Source organism: Cervus elaphus, chromosome 24, assembly GCF_910594005.1.
Source record: "Cervus elaphus chromosome 24, mCerEla1.1, whole genome shotgun sequence".
In the NCBI taxonomy this organism is placed as follows: domain Eukaryota; kingdom Metazoa; phylum Chordata; class Mammalia; order Artiodactyla; family Cervidae; genus Cervus; species Cervus elaphus.
In genome coordinates, this window is record NC_057838.1 from 25,228,023 (window position 1) to 25,248,840 (window position 20,818).

General features: G+C 45.6%; 1 long non-coding RNA gene across 1 annotated transcript in view; it reads right to left on the bottom strand.

Annotated features, from left to right (window-relative positions):
* Positions 1–20,517, bottom strand: part of LOC122682646 — a 94,621-nt gene extending 74,104 nt beyond the window's left edge. Inside the window, exons 1-3 of the long non-coding RNA XR_006337464.1 lie at positions 20,470–20,517; positions 9,025–9,101; positions 7,744–7,857 (exon numbers count right to left, since the gene is read on the bottom strand). This is a non-coding gene — a long non-coding RNA (uncharacterized LOC122682646). The remainder of the gene's footprint in view (positions 1–7,743; positions 7,858–9,024; positions 9,102–20,469) is intronic.
* Between the last annotated feature and the right edge of the window lie 301 nt (positions 20,518–20,818).

Here is a 20,818-nt window from a genome sequence, read left to right on the forward strand (position 1 = left end):
CTGGGCTTGAGCTCCAGCCACGTCCGGGAAGTGACTGAATGACCTTGAGTCACTTGCTTCCCATCTCTCCTGGCCTGTTGTCTCTCCCCAACAATGAAGATGGCAGAGATTAGAGTATAATACACATTGGTATCTGTGGATGGGAGAATCCTGGAGAGTTAATTTATTTTTTCTTTTCCCAAAAGATAACCTTGAAAATGTTATGTTCTCAAAAACTGTTGGTTTGAATTATCTTAAGCATACTCTCAGTCACACGGATGATACACTCAACATTCAACCCAGCTTCTGCCATACAGTCTGTGAGCTATGTTGACATTAAGTGGGTACCGAGTGATCCCTGTCTTGAAGTGACAGCCCTGAACTTTTCATCTATTGCTAAGCCTCTTCTGGATGACTTTAAGTTGGTGTTGTCAAAATGACAACGGTTGACTTATAATTACCACTGTACTCGTAAAGACAAATTTTCTCTTCAGCAACGATAATATCAAAATTGAAATATTCTATGACAATTCAATTGAAAGCATTGTCATAGAATAAGGTTTTAGAGTTGCAAGTCATTTTGCAAACTGAAAAGGAACCCTCCTACACTGTTGATGGGAATGTAAATTGGGGCAGCCATATGGAGAACAGTATGGAGGTTCTTTAAGAAACTAGACAGAGTCATCATACAATCTTACATTCCCACTCCGGAGTGTATAACCAGAGAAGACTATCATTCAAAAAGCCACATGCACCCCAGCACTTATAGCAGCACTATTTATAAGAGTCCAGACATGGAAGCCACCAAAACGTCCATCACAGATGAATGGATACTGAAGATGTTGTGTGTACACACACACTAAATGGAATATTACTCTGCCATAAAAAGGATGAAAATGGAGGTACTTTATACTGGGGAACACATATATAGTTTTTCTTGATGGACCTTTCTGATACACTGGGAGGAACTCATGCTTTCCCATCACTACTTCTGAAGACCCCGAGAGTGATAGACAAAGAAGGAACAAGAGAGTCAGCTAAGGGGAAAAGGAGAACCGAGGTGCGGACCCAGGAGTGTGGGCACCCTGAAGTGGAGAGAAACACAGGATACTGAAACTCCCTTTGTCTTCACTCCACATGTTCATTGACGCTGACAGACAACACGACCAAGCGCAAGTTTCTGAGTATCTGGTGTAGCGCAGAGGGTGTGTTTCATGTAGTAAACCCACAGCCACAAAACCTTCGACTTCACAGTTTTGCAGAGCTATGAAATCCTTTGTTCTCCCCTACTGTTACCTGCTGCGGATAAACAGGGACTGAAGCATGAGTGGCCTTTGGCTTTCTTCTTTTTGGGGTGTAAGCCTGTTCAGCCACAGTTTGCTGGTTATTATTAATGTATTTCATCTAATCTAAGACTCCTTCAACTGTGAGTCATATCAATATTTTACATGCCACTAAAGAAAAAGAAAATCACTGCTCAGTACACTGGGTCACAGCCTTAGCAATGCATGGACAGGGCACGCCAGCTTCCTGGTGCTTTGAAATGCCTTTCATCTGTTCTGAGGGACTTGGCAATCTCTCCTGCCTGTGGTTGCATTGTGCTGGTGGGTGATAAGCCATCCTTGTGCATTTATCTCAGTAACAAAATGTACCTCCATTTCTTCTACCCACAAGTTTCTAAAGCACTTGGTTATTGCTTTGAAAGAAATATGAGATTGCAATCATTCCTTTAACAAAAATACGGGCTTCATTAATATAAAATATATACTCCACTGCTCCGTTTTCATGCCTTTCTGCAAACACAATGACTTTTTTGTTTGCCAAATCACAGTGAAACCTTTCTGAAGATATTTTCAACAACAAATTCAGCACTTGTGGGTCTGACAAATGCATATAACTCAGCTGAAGTGACAACACTGGGAACAGCCCTGGCCAAGTTTGTTCACAATAACTCTAACGGTTCTAGCTGCCAGACCGTGAATTGTGAGAGACATCCTGATTTCACAAATGAGAAACTATGAAGGAAAAAAAAAAAAGCATGTTTTAGAGACAAATACCTTGGATCTGCTTCATTGTAACAGCTATGCTTTTCCTCCTTGGGCACGTTCTATGGCAGCTCTGCCTCCCACAGACAGCCCTCTCATCTGGCCAGTGTGCCCACACCCCAGAGACTGAGCAATCTGTTCCGGGGATGGTTTAGGGGCAGCCTTCTGCCCTTAGCAGCAGGATCACTGGCCTGACCACACATCCCACCATCGCTGACTTTCACGGTGGGTATAAAGAGCTGTGTTACTCCAGGCACACAGATCAGCAAGAAAAAAATCCCCCTTGTGGAGGCTTAAGAAAAGGAGGGTTATTTGTGAGGCCTTAACAGGCAACTGAATAGACTTCCAAGGGCTGAAAATAAAGTCAGCCAGGCTCACGGGACAGTCTGTTGAGTCAGAATCCGAGGTCTCTTACTCTTGGGCCCTAAGATTCCCGTTTCTGCTTCTTTCTGATTCCTCTACATAAGAGATCCTCAGTGAATGCTTGAAAGACTGGCTTGGACTCACCACGGCAGCAGCATGGGCCCGACTCTCCATGCCCCAGGGTCTAGTCACAGGGTCTGGGTTTTGAAACTGACATTCTCAAAATAGAAACCTACCAGCCTCAGCCTCCTCCATGGATTTGCTCTTCCTGCATCTCTCTCCACAGTGAGGTCAGACGTCCACCCCTGCTCAGCTATGGTCAGCCTCAGGCTATCCCTTCAGTAGGAGCTGTGGGTGGGGTCACTTCTCTCCGCCACCAAATGGGGTGGGCAGAGAAGTAACAACGAGCTGACCCAGTACAGGATTCATGCAGCTTGTCATCCTCATCAGAACCCCTGAGAGATGTTGCGTGGGCCTGGCTCAGTATTCTGTTAAATCATTTCAAGGCAAAACTCACCTTCTGCAGGAGCCTAACTGAGGTGATGAGGCCACGTCTGGCTGAGCTGCTGCGACAGAGGAAGAGAGGAAGGGACGTGGGTCTGATTATATTCGTGTTTTCAATGATGCTACTTTTTGTTTGATGCAGACTTGCATAGACCTATTAAGCATGGATGCTTTCCCCTATGAACCAAAAAGGCATCTAAGGTTGCAACCCACCCCCTACCAGAGCCTCCATCGGGAATTCTGTGATTCCCAGAAGTGATAAACAGTGGCGAAGTAAGGGCAGGATGGATGTGGGGAGTGGAGAGGTGCTTCCATGGGAATGTAGGTGGGCAGGCGTACTCTACAGCAGAATATTTCCTTTAAGGATTTATCACAGGGCTGTTTGTTTTCGGGCCATGCCATGAGGCAGGTGGGATCTTAGCTCCCGGACCAGGAGTCGAACCTGCAGCCCCTGCAGTGGGAGCATGGGGTCTTAATCACTAGCCGTCACCGGGAAGTCCTCCTATCACAGGAAGAAAGTGAAAGTGAAAGTGTTAGTCATTCAGTTGTGTCCGACTCTGTGACCCCATTGACTGTAGCTCCCCAGGCTCCTCTGTCCATGGGATTCTCCAGGCAAGAATACTGGGGTGAGTAGCCATTCCCTTCTCCAGGGGATCTTCCCGACCCAGGGATCGAACCTGGGTCTCCTGCACTGTGGGCAGATTCTTTCCGGTCTGAGCCATCAGGGAAGCCCTCCTCCTATGACAGAGTTTCTCCAAATAAGCACATTTATAGAGTGAGTCCATCACAGGCTGATTGCAGCTTGCACCCACCACTGACAGTGCCTGAGGGCGGATGTCCTTGCAGAGTAAATAGGACAGACACCAGCCTCACAGAAAGAGGTCACCTCTATCCTAGACCAACCGTATGACCTTGGTTAGTGTCCTGGATGAATCCGCACTTACAACCCCCTCTCCACAAAATGTAGGGTGATGGTGGCTTCCTGCCCAGCTGGCAAGATCCCTGCTTACAAAGAATGCTGTGTTGGGGAAATGAAGGTCCTCACGCTATTACCAGCGCTATTTAAATGTGCTTGGCCAAGAGCCTTGCCCGTTATAGGATTTCTGCCTTGGTGCCCAAGGCATTCTCTGCCCAAAGAGTGTGGTACCGACAGTACATTTTGCTGCTGGCAGGGGCGGAAGAAACTCAGCAGGCTCTCTTTGGCCCCAAAGACCGACCAGACAGACCTGGGTATCCTGCAGATGCTCACTGTACAGAAGCACCTCATCCAGGGTCAACTTTCAGATGGCCACCAGCTGGGCCAGTGCAATCAGAAATGGAGGGGCAGTCAACCTTGGATGTGCTCCCAACAGCCCCAGTATGAGTTTCTGGGTCCATAGGGACCAGGGGCAGCCTGCTGTGGGCAGATTCCTCCTAGCTGGGCCACGGGATACGAGTCTCCTAACAGTCATGAAAGGAAGCAAGTGACGGGGTTTATCATCAGCTTCTCCTTCCAGTGGCAGGGAATTCTCAGGTCAGGCCCCTTCTGGCTCTATAAAGATGTTTCTCCAAGCAGATGGGGAAATATCCTTACATTGGTTTAGAGGATGCTATGAGGTAGGTCGGCCCCTCACTCATCCTCACTTATTCCTCTAAACCTCACCTTGTTCACAAAGAAGATCTGAGGGCAGTTAGAGAAATATGAGCAATGCAAAAGAATAAAAAGAAAAAAAAAATAAAGAATAAAAGTGAAAGACTCAGAGCAAAGGAAGATGACAGCGGGGAAGAATGTGAAGGCTGACGGGACAACCCTAGGGCTCAGCATGCTTTCTAGCTGGGTTGGTTCTCTCTGCTCTCTTATTTTCAGGCCTCCTGACCCTCCTCCCCCACAGGGGTAAGCAGTGCTGCTCGCCACCCACCATAAGCTGCTTTAGATAAACTTCAGTCAGAAAAGGGTCAGGGGTCAACCCCAGTCCAGAAGCCCGGAGTCCTACTGGGGGCCCCAGTGAGGAGAGAGGGGGAGGGTTGGTCCCGGACAATCTGCTCCCACGGTTCTACAGCGTCACATTGGGTCCCTTCTCTGACAAGGCTCTGCTGCTCTAACTGACACTCTTAAGGGAGGAAATCACTAATTCTCCATGATCCAAGAGGATGCTGTACTGTTGTTGAGTCGCGTCCAACTCTTTGCTGTCCCATAGACTGCAGCACACCAGGCTTCCCTGTCCTTCACCATCTCCCGGAGCTTGCTCAGACTCATGTCCACTGAGTCGGTGATGCCATCCCACCGTCTCATCCTCTGTTATCCCTCCCAACCCATCCGCCCGCATCGAGAAAAGACGCACTGTTCTCAGGAGCAGATCGTGCGAAGCCAGGTTCACAGAACTGGCAAGAGTTTTTGTTGGAAACTGATTTAATAACACTCCTAATTCACTTTCACTCATTCAGGAGACAACTGGTGTTGAAAAAGAGAGTAATAAGGAAGAAGACATCTATCTGATGAGTTTGCCCTGTGTCTTGGCCAACTCTCCCATCATCTGCTCTTTCTGTGGAATTGCCTTGCTTGCTTGGTGGTGATGGAAAGTTTCCAGAAAGCGAAATGACAGCTCTGGAAGTACTGGAGGGCAGGGTTAGGGCTGAACACCCTTTTCTGAAGATGAATGGTCTGTGCAAACACAGAAACAGAACCAATTCTTAGAGGCCGAATCAGAGCGGCCTGGGTTATCCTATATCTTTAAAGAAGTGGTTGGGACTTAAGAAAGGGCATCAAGAAACAGATGAGGCTGATTTATAATAAGCATTACTTTTTTCCCCTATGAGATGCTCAGTTTAAGAATGCTGAGTGGGAATTATTCTGTTGAGAAGATTAAACAGTTTCCCTATAATCTCATTTGCACTATTCCAGTGCTCAGCAAACTGTTTCTTCACTTAAAGGCATTTCCTGGATTCTGTTTGTGGGGGAGGGAGGGTGGATAAAAAAATCCATGGCCCTGCCCTTGAGGCAAACTTCTTAGGCTACTTTTAAATTATCTTTAGTAGGCTCAAATGAGCATTGCTTGCTCACTCTGCTTTGAAAGATGATGGGTAAATGAGGGCCTCTTCCTGGGTCTAGGAGTAAAACCAGGCCAATTTGAGCTGCACAAGTCAATAGGGGGAGGAAAGTGAGCAGACTTCCTGTGAGTGTGAGGTTCACTACCATTAGAGGCCCTCAGTGACCATTTGCTGAATGACTGAACACTGTGGGTGGACAGGAATTTCTGCATCTCTAGGAGCACACATGGTTCTCCTAGGAGGTGTGTGTGGTGACAGGTTCTGCAAAGAACTAGGAAGATGGATTTAGACAGCAGCCCAGGTGGTCTAGCAGTTTGGGGCCAAGGGGCTCAGAGAAGATCCACAAGCCAAGGCCAAGCAGAGGAGGGGGAATGGTTTGGAGTCTAACTGCCCTGACTTGGGATTCCAGCTTTGTTCCTTATGAGCTGTGTGACCTGATCACCTGGTCTTTCTGAAAAGGAGGTTGGTGACATGCGGACTCCCTGGAGGAGGATGTTCTGTGTGCTCCTGGCTCCTGAGCAGGGGTCTTCAGTGGGCAGCCGAGTCCAGGCCTCCCTCGGCTCAAACAGAAGGGATTTGGGGCCAGGTGTCTGCTGACGGGGGCAGAAGCGGCCCACATGTTGTGAGCTGGCCCAGCTTCCCATAAGGAAGGAAGTCATGCCCCTAGAGGGATGAATCCTATCCAAAGGGCTCTCAGCTTCTTAGGCAGCTGGAGGCCTGGGGTTTGCAGGAGGTTTGAGTGGGGCCAGGTGGAGAAGGAAGGATGCTGGCAAGCACTGCTTGGAAAAGTCTTAAATTCCACAAGGTCAAGACTGAACATTTGTTTCCCCGACTTTCTCCAGAGCTCAAGTCAGCAAAAGGAAAACATTATTTATTCTGACTCAACTATGAAGTCACTCTAGACCCCTTCTTCTCCTCAGCTCCAACATCATCCACCCAGTCCACCAAAGCCCATCACCTCCACTTCCCAGAGCCTGCTAGAACCAGACACTTCTCCCCTCTTGTACCATTGCAGCTCCTTCCTGCCTGCCTCCTCAGTACACGGTCCCCATGGAACTGTCTACATGCACAGGAACCCGACTTATCTTTTTAAGAAACATCTCCCCTGCTTAGGCGGTTTCATGATTCCCCCTCATTTGCAGAATTCCGACCCAAATGAATGGGCCCTGCATCCCGTCCAGATACTCAATCCCCTTCATTGAGCAAAGAGTTCCAGAAACAGAGACGATATCCCCTTCCAGTGGAGCTTTATAATAAAACCAGGTGTCTCCCTTCATGTTACTAAAAAGAGCCTCCACTGAAAGCTTCCTATAGTCAAGGCACCCGCACGCAGAGCTCTATGCCTCATCTTGGTTCATCCTCACTACAGCCCTGGACTTCAGGGGCGTCTGCCGCTTCCGTTTACAGATGGACACGCGCAGGAAAGTTACATAGCGTCACCCAGATCAGTTCACTGCTTGGCGATCGCATCAGAATCAAACCAGCCAAGCCTGACTCCACAGAGGGAAGCCGCATGTTCCCCCCTGCGTCCTGAATGGACCACCTTTGATGGTTGGGCCCTAAGCATGTGTTTGAGTGACACAGTAACCAGTTTGTCTCCTGGAACAACCCTGGGAGGAGGGACATCAGGGAAAATTATCTTCACTTTTCAGAAAGGCAAAGCGAACTCGAATATAATCTCTGAATAGTAACCATGACAATGACACGACATTTCGCCAAGCAGCTAACACACGCTGTGGAGCAAGCTGGCCTTGCCAGGAGAACAATATCCATGGACGGTATGTGTAGCAGTATTGACGACATGGACGGTCACATGGGCACTTACCCGGGAGAGGAGTCTGGCCAGATTCCAGGGGGTGCTGTCCAGGGGCAGAAAACAGGGGCAGAAGATGCGGGCAGAGAGGACTCGGAGACCACAGTTCTCACTCCCAGAGGTGACCTGTGGGGACGAGGAGGGGATGAAATAACAAGGGCTGCCTGGCCACAGTGACAGTACCCAGTCCCATGCGGACAAGCCCAGCATCTCCCAAATGGTCCTCACTCGGCAGGTGCAGTTCTCACATTTGGCTTGGGTTGTGTGTCCTCCTATTTATCATCAGTGCTGTAAGTCTGGAGAATTACCACCTGCATATTGGGCTGTGGGGACCAACATCTTTCCTCTTCACTGGGGGACTTCTACGCTGGGTGATTCCTTTAATGCTTGGTCTCAGGACCCTCTTATGGGCTTCCCTGGTGGCTCAGCCAGTAAAGAATCCACCCGCAATGCGAGAGACCCTGGTTCGATTCCTGGGTTGGGAAGTTCCCTTGGAGAAGGGATAGGCTACCTATTCCAGTATTCTTGGGCTTTCCTGGTGGCTCAGGCAGTAAACAATCCACCTGCAATATGGGAGACCTGGGTTCAATCCCTGGGTTGGGAAGATCCCCTGGAGAAGGGAATGGCTACCCATTCCAGTACTCCTGCCTGGAGAATTCCATGGACAGAGGAGCCTGGCGGGCTATAGTCCATGGGGTTGCAAAGACTCGGACACGATTGAGCAACTTTCACTTCACTGCTTTACTCAGGACCCCTTATACTCTTATGAGTTATTAAGGAACCCCCAAAAGAGACTGCTGATATGGGCTATTTCCACTGATACTTACCATATTAGAAATGAATAGCAAGACATTACAGATATGTACTAATTCATTGAAAATAAACCAACCCCTTACATGTTAACATAAATGCTATCTTTTTATAATAAATAACTGTATTTCCCAAAACAAAAACTACGTGACTAAGAAGATAGGCCCTTTATATTTATGAACTACTGTTGGGGCTGAGATAACAGAGCTTGGTTTTAATAGGTCATGATTTTTGCAGGAATTCTACTGGAAGCATTTTAGACCCCCTTTCTTCTCAGCATTTAGATTACATTTAGATACAATTTAATGGATTTCTTTGGATGTTCAGCGCCAGCATCTACACTTCTTATTAATGAAGTGTCAACCCTGCAGTTCCTTCAAGGTAACAGAGTTACCTCCCCAAATGTGCTTGGGCCTGTTGTAATTAACAATGTGACCTTCTGCAACGGGAACTGAAAGCTTCTGGAGCAGGAAAATTGTTCACCTGAGTTCCACGGAGGATGGCCGGAGCTGGGTGTGAGCTGCAGCATCCGTCAGTAGCAAGGCCAGAAGTCAGAGCACCTAAGAGAGACGCGAAAGAGAGAAGGAGAAAGCAAGGAAATCCGTAAATCAGGAGTGATGTTTAGGTTTCAGGAAGTTCATGAACATACCCCATGACAAGATAAATGTGGTGCCGGGCTCTGGAATATACTTTTAGGAAGTCTATTCTTTTTTTAAAAAACTTTTTATTTTATATTTGAGTATAGCCAATTAACAATGTTGTGATAGTTTCAGGAACACAGCAGAGCAACTAATTCTCCTCCCATCCAGGCAGCCACATAACATTGAGCAGAGTTCCCTGTGCTATACAGTAGGTCCTTGTTGGTTATCTATTTTAAATATAGCAGTGTGTACATGTCCACCCCCAACTCCTTCACTATCCCTTCCCCCATCTCTTCAGACCATTATTCTGCCAGCCTGGAATCTGTCCCTAAGCCGCCCAGCCTCCACGAGCTGGGGGATTAAGTCCCCTGTTGAGGCAGATCCATGCCAGAGAGTTGCTCTCGGCCAACTACTGCCAGGCCAGGGTGCCTATGTCTGTGCCCCCTGCCACTGTTCTTCCCCCACAGAGTTCCCTGAGCATGCATGGTTTTCCTCACTCATCTTTTAAAAAATTTTTTCTTAAATTATTTCTATTTTTAATTGCAGTAAAATACATGCACATAAAATTTGCATCTTAACTATTTTTAAGTGGCATCAAGTACATTGATACTGTTACACAACCATCATGGCCACCATCCATCTTTAAAACTCATTCCATCTGTCAAATCTGAAACTGTACCCATTAGGCACTAACTCCCTTTTTCCCCTTCCCCAACAGCCCTTGACTCTCAGCGCTGTCCGTATGAGTCTCCCTGTTCCATATACGTGGAACCACACAGCATTTGCCCTTTTGTGACTGGCTTATTTCACTCAGCATAACGTCCTCAGGATTCATCCACGCTGTGGCACATAGCAGAATTTCCTTTCTTGTTAAGGCTGAATAATATACCGCTGTATATATACACCACACTTTGTTTATCCATTCATCTGTCAATAGACACTAGGGTTTGCTTCTGCCTTTTGACTATTGTGCAAAACGTTGCTGTTAACCTAGGTGTACAGATATCTCTTTGAGTCTTTGCTTTCAATAAGTGGAATTGCTGGATAATATGTTAATTCTGTTTTTAATTTTTTAGGAGCCGTTGCAGTGTTTTTCAAAGCACTGCCATTATTTTACATTCCCAACAGCAGCAGTGCACAAGGGTTCCAATTTCCCCGCATCCTTGCCAACACTTACTATTTTCTGTTTTTTTGATAGTAAGTAGCCATCCTAATGGATTCTCATTCATGACTGAGTCTTCCATAACAGGACATGATACAGTGCCTGGCCCAAGGGACGACCACAATGAGTGGCTTTTAAATGGAATGCCCTTTGGTTTCAACAACATGTTGAACCAAATCTCTCTCACCAAAGCCATCTTTGTGACTGCGCAGTGGTGGCGTTTATCAGCAATGAGAGCTTTATGCCAGAAGACAATCCCTCCCAACACATCCTGTTCACTTGTGGGAAGATTTGACATTGTAAAAGTGTATGTCTTTCCCAAGACAACCTGTAAAATCATGTTAGAATGTGATACCACAATATAAAATCCATCTAAAAAATAAGCTTATGAGAACAGACACAAAAATCCTGAAAAGGAAGCGTGGAGGGCGCAGGGAGACTATATTTTGCAGTTACTGAAACACAAGAACACGGCATGCGTGGGAATCGGAGGGTCACTGCCGGCTTGGGGTGATGCAGAGATTTCTGTCCAGCTCTCCTCCTTGCTGTGGCCTGAGATTTACCATCACGACTGCAAACCACAGCACTGCTATGAGCACTGCCCTGGGGGCAGCCTCGTTCTTTCAGCTTATTCACTACTTTCTGCTCCCAGCTCCGGTTCTAGCTCTAACACCCTTTCTTTAGGAAGGAGGGCTCCTTGGAGATTTTCCCTATTTCCTGCAAGTACAGTGATCACCAAAGTAAGTTTTCTTCAGGATCTAGGTGTTCTGGAGCAAATGGTGGGATGGGGGGTGATCAGCAAAGAAGTGTATCATTGTGCTAAAAATAGATCCTCTTGAGGAACTCAGATAATACTTTGAATGTTATAACCAGCTTGCTCCAGTGGAACCAAGGTAGGCAGACCTAATGGCTAGGAGGTGGCAGTGCCCTGACCAGACTTCAAGCCCCTAAGTGACCGGGGAATCCTACTTCCAGATGCTAAGATGTCGCATCGCCTTTGTCCAGTGGTTTGTGATTTGATGACAGGTGTTTTGAGAGCTGGGAATAAGGAATAACTTTCCTCATTGGCCCCTCTCTCTACCTTTTCATTTCTGCAACCAGCTCTTCTTTTATAAGAAAGGCACCTTCTAGGTATCCAGATAAGCCAGAAGTCGTGCGTTGTGCTTATTGAAAGATAACTTTTTTCTTTCCTCCACCTCCAGCTTTACTGAGATATAATTTACATATAACACTGTAAGTTTGAGGTATACAAAGTGTTATGAAATCTAAGTATTTCTAATGCTGGACAATGAGGAGCAGGAACAACCAGACCGACTCCTACTGTTGCCTACACCCTCATGTTCCTCTCTCTGTCAACAGTGAGTCACTTAGGCATATAGGGAAAAACCCCAAGCCCTGTTCCTCCCCCAGAACCAGTGATCAGGACACCAGGATTCTGGTCCAGCTCATCCTGCAAATATCACTTTTGAACATCTGAGGAATCTACTGCCCAACCTGGCTCTTAAAGCACCTGGATCTTAGAGATGACTTCATCACAGTGATTACAGAGATACTGTAAAGACTAAATGACTGCTTCAGAAATGTTATTCAAATGGAAAACAGTAGTAGCACAGCATCAAAATCTTCCCAAACACCTAAGATACACAGGGCTTGGTGTTAGCACAGAGGAACAGCGGTATACTCTGCCTAGCTGGAGAGCCTGGATTCGTAAATAAACGACTGTGTGAGGAAGTATATGACAACACATACGTCTCTGAAAGTCTGACCCACAGAAAACGCCCTTCAAAATATGGCGTAAATGTTTTTGTGTTTAAATCAGTCTTGAAAATTCTATCTCTTAAATCTACTTCCTTGGGAATTTACAATGGATATTAATTTATTAGACATTGTGGTAGATCCCGCACCAGTAAGCCATGTAAGCCACAATTTCCCACATCCATTGACCACAGAGCTTAGTTTCACCTACTGGTGTCAATAGGAGCATATTGTGGGAAAGCTGACCTGGACCTTTACACTTTGGAAGGACCATCACAGAATACCAAGAGCTCAGTGGAGGCATGAACAAATGGGGAGTGTCCACACAAGGGACAAGAAGAGCTGGAGCGGAGCAGAGCAGTCTGGCAGATAAGCTTAGAGAAGAAGATGCCATTTGGAAAGGCCTGAGCACCTGGCTGAAGGGCTAGACTTTCATGAGGAAGCTGTGTGTCATGTTCCTCAATGGGCCTCCTCCTGATAGACCCGTGAGAAGCTCACAGGCTCCCCGTGGCCCTAGGTGAGCACCCCAGAGTCCCGCGGCTATTCCTCACTCCCAGGCAGAAGACTATCAAACTGGGTCTGTGTTGCTTCCAGCGCTTGCTCAGACCAGCAGTTCTCAAACGTCAGCCTGCATTACAGGAACCCGCAGAGCTTGCTGAAGCAAATGTTGCTGGGCTCTGCTTGGTGTTTCTGATTCAGTAGTCTCAGAGGGGCCTGAGAATTTGCATTTCTAACAAGTGTAAGGTGATGCCAATCTGCTGATCCGAAGCCCACGCTCCAGGCAGTCCTTCGGGAAGACTTTTATCCCTGACTCTCAGCCCACCAACGGTTTCTGCCCTGGTGGCTTACAGAGGACGCTGGTGATTGCGGGTATTTTAAACAGAGCTTGAGAGGCAGATGGCTGCACTCATCAATGGCTCACTCATCATGTTCTCCACAGAAACAGGAAGTGGCTTGGTACTTGGGCCAAGTCAAGGCTTGCAAACTCAAATTCTAGAGGTGTCCGGGTGGCCAGTGAAGACGAGTGGAGCCAGCTGGAGAGCCCAAGCTGAGAGTGAGCTCACATCAGCTGGTGCCATGCTAGAGGGTACAGCCCATGGTGCCAAGTAGGTATCATGGTCACCTTTCCATAGTTGAAGGAACAGGCTCAGTGAGACAGGCTCACTCAGCTAGGAGTGAAAGAGTCCAGGGTCCAATTTAGGGGGGTCTAATTCCAAAAACTTTGCTCTTTCCCCTACACAACGTTGTCTCTGAGTACATTCCCCCCTCCAGGTCATGGCACGGGCATTTAGGAAGGGTCTGTGGACCGGGGAGGAGTGAGGAGGTATGCAGAGCCCTCCTGGAGATCCAGAGATTTTCTATTTGCTATTTTTTCCTGTTGCTATTCTGAGGCAGAGTCACAGGCACAGAGCAGGCTCCGATGAAGGATGCCTGGGTTTGCTAAATGCTCTTGGCTATGCTCCACCAGGTTTAATCCTCCTGCTTCCCTAGTACCAGCTTTCCACCCCGGCTCCTTGCCTCGGAGTTCATCAAGCCTTAATTGGAAACAGAAATGCAGTCCCTTTCCTGAGTCACAGGATGACAACAAACCAAGATAAATTAGAGTGAGCTTGCATGATCTTGAGCTGCTTCTGCTAATGAAGCAAATGCAATTTAAAGAGATGGTCCCTGTCATGGTCTGCAGCACACAGGACGAGGTGGCCGGCTTTTATATTTGTGGCAGCATCAAGCTCCCCAGCTTCCTCATCAATTCTTTTTAACATTTGACTAGTCATAATAGCTGTCACACCAAGTATCTCCCATATAACATCACACAGAATATAAGGAAGCATTAGAGAGTGCAGCCTCACAAATTCAACCCACTTATAATGTAGGTTGCTAAATAAAGTTTGACAGAAAGGTCAAACTTGATCATAAAAGCCCAGACTCATTTTAGACCATGCTTTGCCCCAATACTCATCACACTTTTGACATATTAAGGGCTATGGGATGAGGTGAATTTCATTTCTCTTCCATGCGTTGCTACCAAATTGGGCAGAGGTGAGGGAGGAGCAAAGAGAAGGCAAAGACATAGATGGAGAATTAATAGAATTATTAGAATTAATAAGTGAATTTTTAGAATTAGTAAGTGAATTGTAAAAGTCCTTGAGCTACAAGGGCAGTGCATAAATATCAACTGTATTTCTTTATAGAAACATTATAGAAAATAAAGTTTAAATTTTACTTTATAGGTATAATTGCATAAGATGTATCAAAGATTTAGGAATAAATATAATGAAATATGTTCAAGACCTCCATAGTGAAAACTAAAATTCAGCACAGAAGACTTTAAAGGATACCTTTTAAAAAAATAGAGAGTATACAATGTTCATGAAATAGAGCACTCAGTATTGTGAAAATGTCAGTTCTCCCCCAAATTGATGTTTAAATTCAATACAGATTCAATACAGAGTCTCAGAAAGCTGTTCCTTGGGGAGAAATTGACAAGTAGATCTTAAGGAAATGGAAAAGTGTAAGAATAGCCAAGCCAGTGTTGAAGAACAAAGTTGGAGGATATTGAGACAACTTACAATTGCATGAATGAATGCAAGTTTGGGTAAATAAATCAATGGAATAGAGTGGAGAGTTTGGCAAGAGATCCCTAGACATGCTTTATCAGATTGTCACAAAGGTATGCTGCCATGCAGTTTGGGGAGCAGAGTCTCTTCAAAAAATGGTGTAAGATCCCCTATCTCACACTATTCACAAAAGGCAATTCCAGACAGATTACTGATTTAAATGTGAATATGAAGCCATTAAAGCTTCTAGCGGATAGCATAGGAAAATATCTTCATGACTTTCAAGTACACAAAGATTTCTTCAATGGATAACAAGAAGTTTGAGTACTTAAGGGAAAAATGGATAAGTTGGCATTCATTAAAGTTAAGAACTTTTAGAGAAAGACCCTTCTCTAGTCTTCCCTCCTTATTAAAAGAGGGGAAAAAAGGGGAAAAATTTAAAACTTTTAGTCATCAAAACCCCATTAAGGAAGTGAAAAAGTCCCCATAGAGCTGGAGAAAATGTTTGTAGTCCATATATTGATAATATAAAGAACTTCCACAAATCAGTGAAAAGGGCAACTCAATAGAAAGATGGGCACTTTTCATATGTAAAATATATGAAATATGCAGGAAAATGCATATTGATCATCAGGGAAATGCAAAGTAAAACCATAAAGAGAATCCAAACGTTGACCCAGTAATTCCATTATTCAGTTCAGTTCAGTCGCTCAGTCGTGTCCGACTCTTTGTGACCCCATGAATCACAGCACACCAGGCTTTCCTGTCCATCATCAACTCCTGGAGTTTACTCAAACTCATGCCCATCGAGTTGGTGATGCCATTCAGTCATCTCATCCTCTGGCGTCCCCTTCTCCTCCTGCCCCCAATCCCTCCCAGCATCAGGGTCTTTTCCAATGAATCAACTCTTCACATGAGGTGACTAAAGTATTGGAGTTTCAGCTTCAGCATCAGTCCTTCCAATGAACACCCAGGAATGATCTCCTTTAGGATGGACTGGTTGGATCTCCTTGCAGTCCAAGGGACTCTCAAGAGTCTTCTCCAACACCACAGTTCAAAAGCATCAATTCTTTGGTGCTCAGCTTTCTTCACAGTCCAACTCTCACATCCATACATGACCACTGGAAAAACCATAGCCTTGACCAGATGGACCTTTCTTGGCAAAGTAATGTCTCTGCTTTTTAATTATGCTGTCTAGGTTGGTCATAACTTTCCTTCCAAGGAGTAAGTGTCTTTTAATTTCATGGCTGCAGTCACCATCTGCAGTGATTTTGGAGCCCCCCCCCCCCAAAAAAAATATGACACTGTTTCCACTGTCCCTCCATCTATTTTCCATGAGGTGATGGGACTGGATGCCATGATCTTAGTTTTCTGACTGTTGAGCTTTAAGCCAGCTTTTTCACTCTCCTCTTTCACTTTCATCAAGGGGCTCTTTAGTTCTTCTTCACTTTCTGCCATAAGGGTGGTGTCATCTGCATATCTGAGGTTATTGATATTTCTCCCAGCAATCTTGATTCCAGCTTGTGCTTCTTCCAGCCCAGCATTTCTCATGATGTACTCTGCATATAAGTTAAATAAGCAGGGTGACAATATACAGCCTTGATGTACTCCTTTTCCTATTTGGAACCAGTCTGTTGTTCCATGTCCAGTTCTAACTGTTGCTTCCTGACCTGCATACAGGTTTCTCAAGAGGCAGGTCAGGTGGTCTGGTATTCCCATCTCTTTCAGAATGTTCCACAGTTTATTGTGATCCACACAGTCGAAGACTTTGGCGTAGTCAATAAAGCAGAAATAGATGTTTTTCTGGAACTCTCTTGCTTTTTCGATGATCCAGTGGATATTGGCAATTTGATCTCTGGTTCCTCTGCCTTTTCTAAAACCAGCTTGAACCTCTGGAAGTTCTTGGTTCACGTATTGCTGAAGCCTGGCTTGGAGAATTCCATTATTAGGTATATATACATATTCCACAGAAGTACTCTCTTCTTCCTAGCATCTCCCCCACATTTTCCAGCTTCTTTTCCTGATTCCTCTGGCCCAAGAGACAGACCTGCCTGTGACTTGGGCTGCCTTCTAGCAAAGCAGTGAGAGAAAAGAGAGTGGGGAAAAAAATAACTGCATCGTCCCACCCCCAGATCCTTTAAGGAGACAGATATTTCCTTGGGGCAGGAACTGAGAGAGAGCAACAACAACATAGGACTTCCCCTCGCAGCGGTAGGGCATGTGGAAACTACCAAATGCACAGAAAGTGATGAGATGATATGCAGGTATGGCACAGGCTGGGACAAAAATAAAATCTATAATGGAAACTTAAATTTCTTTGCTGCTTCCTGACAAGAAAAGGGGGAGGTGATGATGAGTGCACTGGATTGAAACTTTGGACTCCCTGATTCTAGCCTTGGCAACACAGGGGAAGTTGAAAACAGGTGATTTACAGGTGTCTCCAAGGGTCTAAAGGAGATCAAACCAGTCAATCTTAAGGGAAATCAACCCTGAGTAATTATTGGAAGGACTGATGCTGAAGCGGAAGCTCCAGTATTTTGGTCACCTGATGTGAACAGCCGACTCATTGGAAAAGTTCCTGATGCTGGGAAAGATTGAGGGCAGAAGGAGAAGAGAGCATCAGAAGATGAGATGGCTGGATGGCATCACTAATGCAATGGACATGAACTTGAGCAAATCTCAGAAGATGGTGAGGGACAGGGAGGCCTGGCATGCTGCAGTTCTTGGGGTTGCAGAGTCAGACACAACTGGGAGACTGAATAGCAACAACAACCAAGGGTCTAAGAATCAGGAGAACAGGCCAGACATCTGTTCTTTCTTCTATTCATTCATTCAACACATGCTTATTGGGTGACCCATATATGCCTGGAACTAAGCTATTGACTGAAGTGCACACTTCCTCATTATTCTACTTCCTCAAATTCACACACTCTGCTCCCAGCCTGGGAGCAGTAGCTGACCTTGTCACCCTTGCCTGAGTGTCCTAAGACTGCTGGGTCGAGGAATTGGCACCAGGACGGAAACACCAAACCCGACACTTTGCAGCCAGGGAAAGAGCCACATTTGGGACCACCGTCTTCAGGGGGAGCCAGCCACTTAGCTGTGTGACCCCAGGTAAGGCACTTCACCTCTCTGAATCTTTCTTCTCATCTACAAAATGGTGTGAACACAGTGAATCCCTCAGAGGGTTACTCGGAGATTAAGTCAGTCTCTAAAGTATATGATTTGCAGCGTTGAATCTTTACTCAACAAAAGTGACGCTTTCCTGTTTTGTCACTCCCTCCCCTCCCACAGTCTCTCGTCCCCTCTGACCATCTCCCTGTCTCTGGAGGACATGCCCTTCTCCCCAAGGGGGTTCTCCTCTGTCTCTAGGAAACAGGAAAAAGCAGGCAGCTCATTCTCTGCACCATCAGCCCTGTCTGGTGAGGACTTGATGAAATTTAACAATGAAGAAATGTCATAAACATGTGCCTCAAAGGGCTCTAAGGCAGCACTCCTCCAACGTTTTTTTTTTTTTTTTTGAGGTATAGACAACTTTAATTTCACTTCATAGTTTAAGATTGCACTCTAGAATAGCTTTCCAAGTTTTTGCTTCCATTTCACACCATCATAATTATTGGCTTATCCAGAACTGTATCCATTGCCTCTAAAATGGATATTAAGTAATGCCTCATTAAAAAAATTTTTTTCTCTTATTACTAAAGAAGTTGGACATCTCTAAAGATGACCATACCTATTGGCAAATCTTATTTCTTCTTCAGTGAGGTATATACATCTTTTGACAGTCCTTTGAACATTTGTAACTTAAAAGCTTTTGCACTACAAAGGAAACTATAAGTAAGGTGAAAAGACAGCCCTCAGATTGGGAGAAAATAATAGCAAATGAAGAAACAGACAAAGGATTAATCTCAAAAATATACACACAACTCCTGAAGCTCAATTCCAGAAAAATAAATGACCCAATCAAAAAATGGGCCAAAGAACTAAACAGACATTTCTCCAAAGAAGACATACAGATGGCTAACAAACACATGAAAAGATGCTCAACATCACTCATTATTAGAGAAATGCAAATCAAAACCACAATGAGGTACCATTACACGCCAGTCAGGATGGCTGCTATCCAAAAGTCTACAAGCAATAAATGCTGGCAAGGGTGTGGAGAAAAGGAAACCCTCTTACACTGTTGGTGGGAATGCAAACTACTACAGCTGCTATGGAGAACAGTGTGGAGATTCCTTAAAAAACTGGAAATAGAACTGCCATATGTCCCAGCAATACCACTTGTGGGTATACACACCGAGGAAACCAGATCTGAAAGAGACACGTGCACCCCAATGTTCATCGCAGCACTGTTTATAATAGCCAGGACATGGAAGCAACCTAGATGCCCATCAGCAGATGAATGGATAAGGAAGCTGTGGTACATATACACCATGGAATATTACTCAGCCGTTAAAAAGAATTCATTTGAATCAGTCCTAATGAGATGGATGAAACTGGAGCCCATTATACAGAGTGAAGTAAGCCAGAAAGATAAAGAACATTACAGCATACTAACACATATATATGGAATTTAGAAAGATGGTAACGATAACCCTATATGCAAAACAGAAAAAGAGACACAGAAATACAGAACAGACTTTTGAACTCTGTGGGAGAAGGTGAGGGTGGGATGTTTCAAAAGAACAGCATGTATACTATCTATGGTGAAACAGATCACCAGCCCAGGTGGGATGCATGAGACAAGTGCTCGGGCCTGGTGCACTGGGAAGACCCAGAGGAATCGGGTGAAGAGGGAGGTGGGAGGGGGGATCGGGATGGGGAATGCGTGTAACTCTATGGCTGATTCATATCAATGTATGACAAAACCCACTGAAATGTTGTGAAGTAATTAGCCTCCAACTTAAAAAAAAAACAAACAACTCCTCCAACTTTAAACTCTGCTCAGACGGCTGTGGAACTTGTAAAATGCGGATGTGGTTCTGCTGCTCTAGTGGGGCCTGGGGTCTGCATTTTCACCAGGTGGTGCTGACGCTGCTGGCTATGGATCACACTTCAGATGGTCCCCTCTGAGACGGAGCTCACAGACCCAGACTTCCATACCCAACACTGCCATGTCCCCTTCCCGCTCTAGCGTCTCCTGCTCACCCCTTCAGGAGGAAAGCTCTCAGGATGGCCACTCTTGGCACAGGTCACCAATGGTTCTTCTCTCCTCTGGGTTGTGGGCACTGCGGAGGGGGAGGACCTGTCACCCCGACGAGCATCCCTCCAGTAGCCTCTGCAAGACCTCGGCGGGGAGCCCTGGCAGCCAAGCCCCGAGCCCCGCCTCGGCGAACTGTTCATCCACCTCCACCCTGGACGCAGACCAGAGGAGCTTGGCCTCCGTGAAAAGTGCAGAGTTCCCTTACCTCCCTGATCATTTAGCTTTCCAAGCTCTATCACATAGTGACCATGTGATGTTACACTGTTATCCCACTTCTCTGAACCTGAAGATCCTTATTTGTAAAAACTGGACAAAACCACACACATGGGTTCATAGGAACATTCTTTTACAATATCTAATCAAGTCACCTAAGTGTCCACGGACAGATGAATGGGTAAGCAAAATGTGATATATATATGCATATAAAGCTGGCCCTTGAACAACATGGGTTTGACCTGCACAGGGTCACTCACACACGGGTTTTTATCAGCAATGGATATGACCGTACTGCATGATCTGTGGTGGGTTGAATCCCCAGATGCGGCCCTGTGGAGATGCAGGAACCTTGGTTAAGATCAACTATAAGTTACAGGCATGTTTTCTTACCTTCTTTTCACTCCTACTGACAGCCTCAAGCTTAGAACTTCTTTATAGATCTAGAAAAAACAAAAACAAAAAAAACACACAAAACAGTCAGGTACCACGAAAGGGCTTGTATATCTTCTTTAAAATTCTGAGTTGGACATGAAATTCCCAGTGTACACAAAACACACTCTTAAATGGGAAATGAACCACTGAATGTTAGACCTAGGGACAAAGACTAAAGCAACTTGAATCAGTCACCAAGGACTAAAATTGTCACCACTTGGCAGCCATTTATACACCCATTAATCTTGCCTGGATGACTAGTGAACTGACCCATGAGTAGCTTAGGGGCTGAATGGCAGCCAAATAC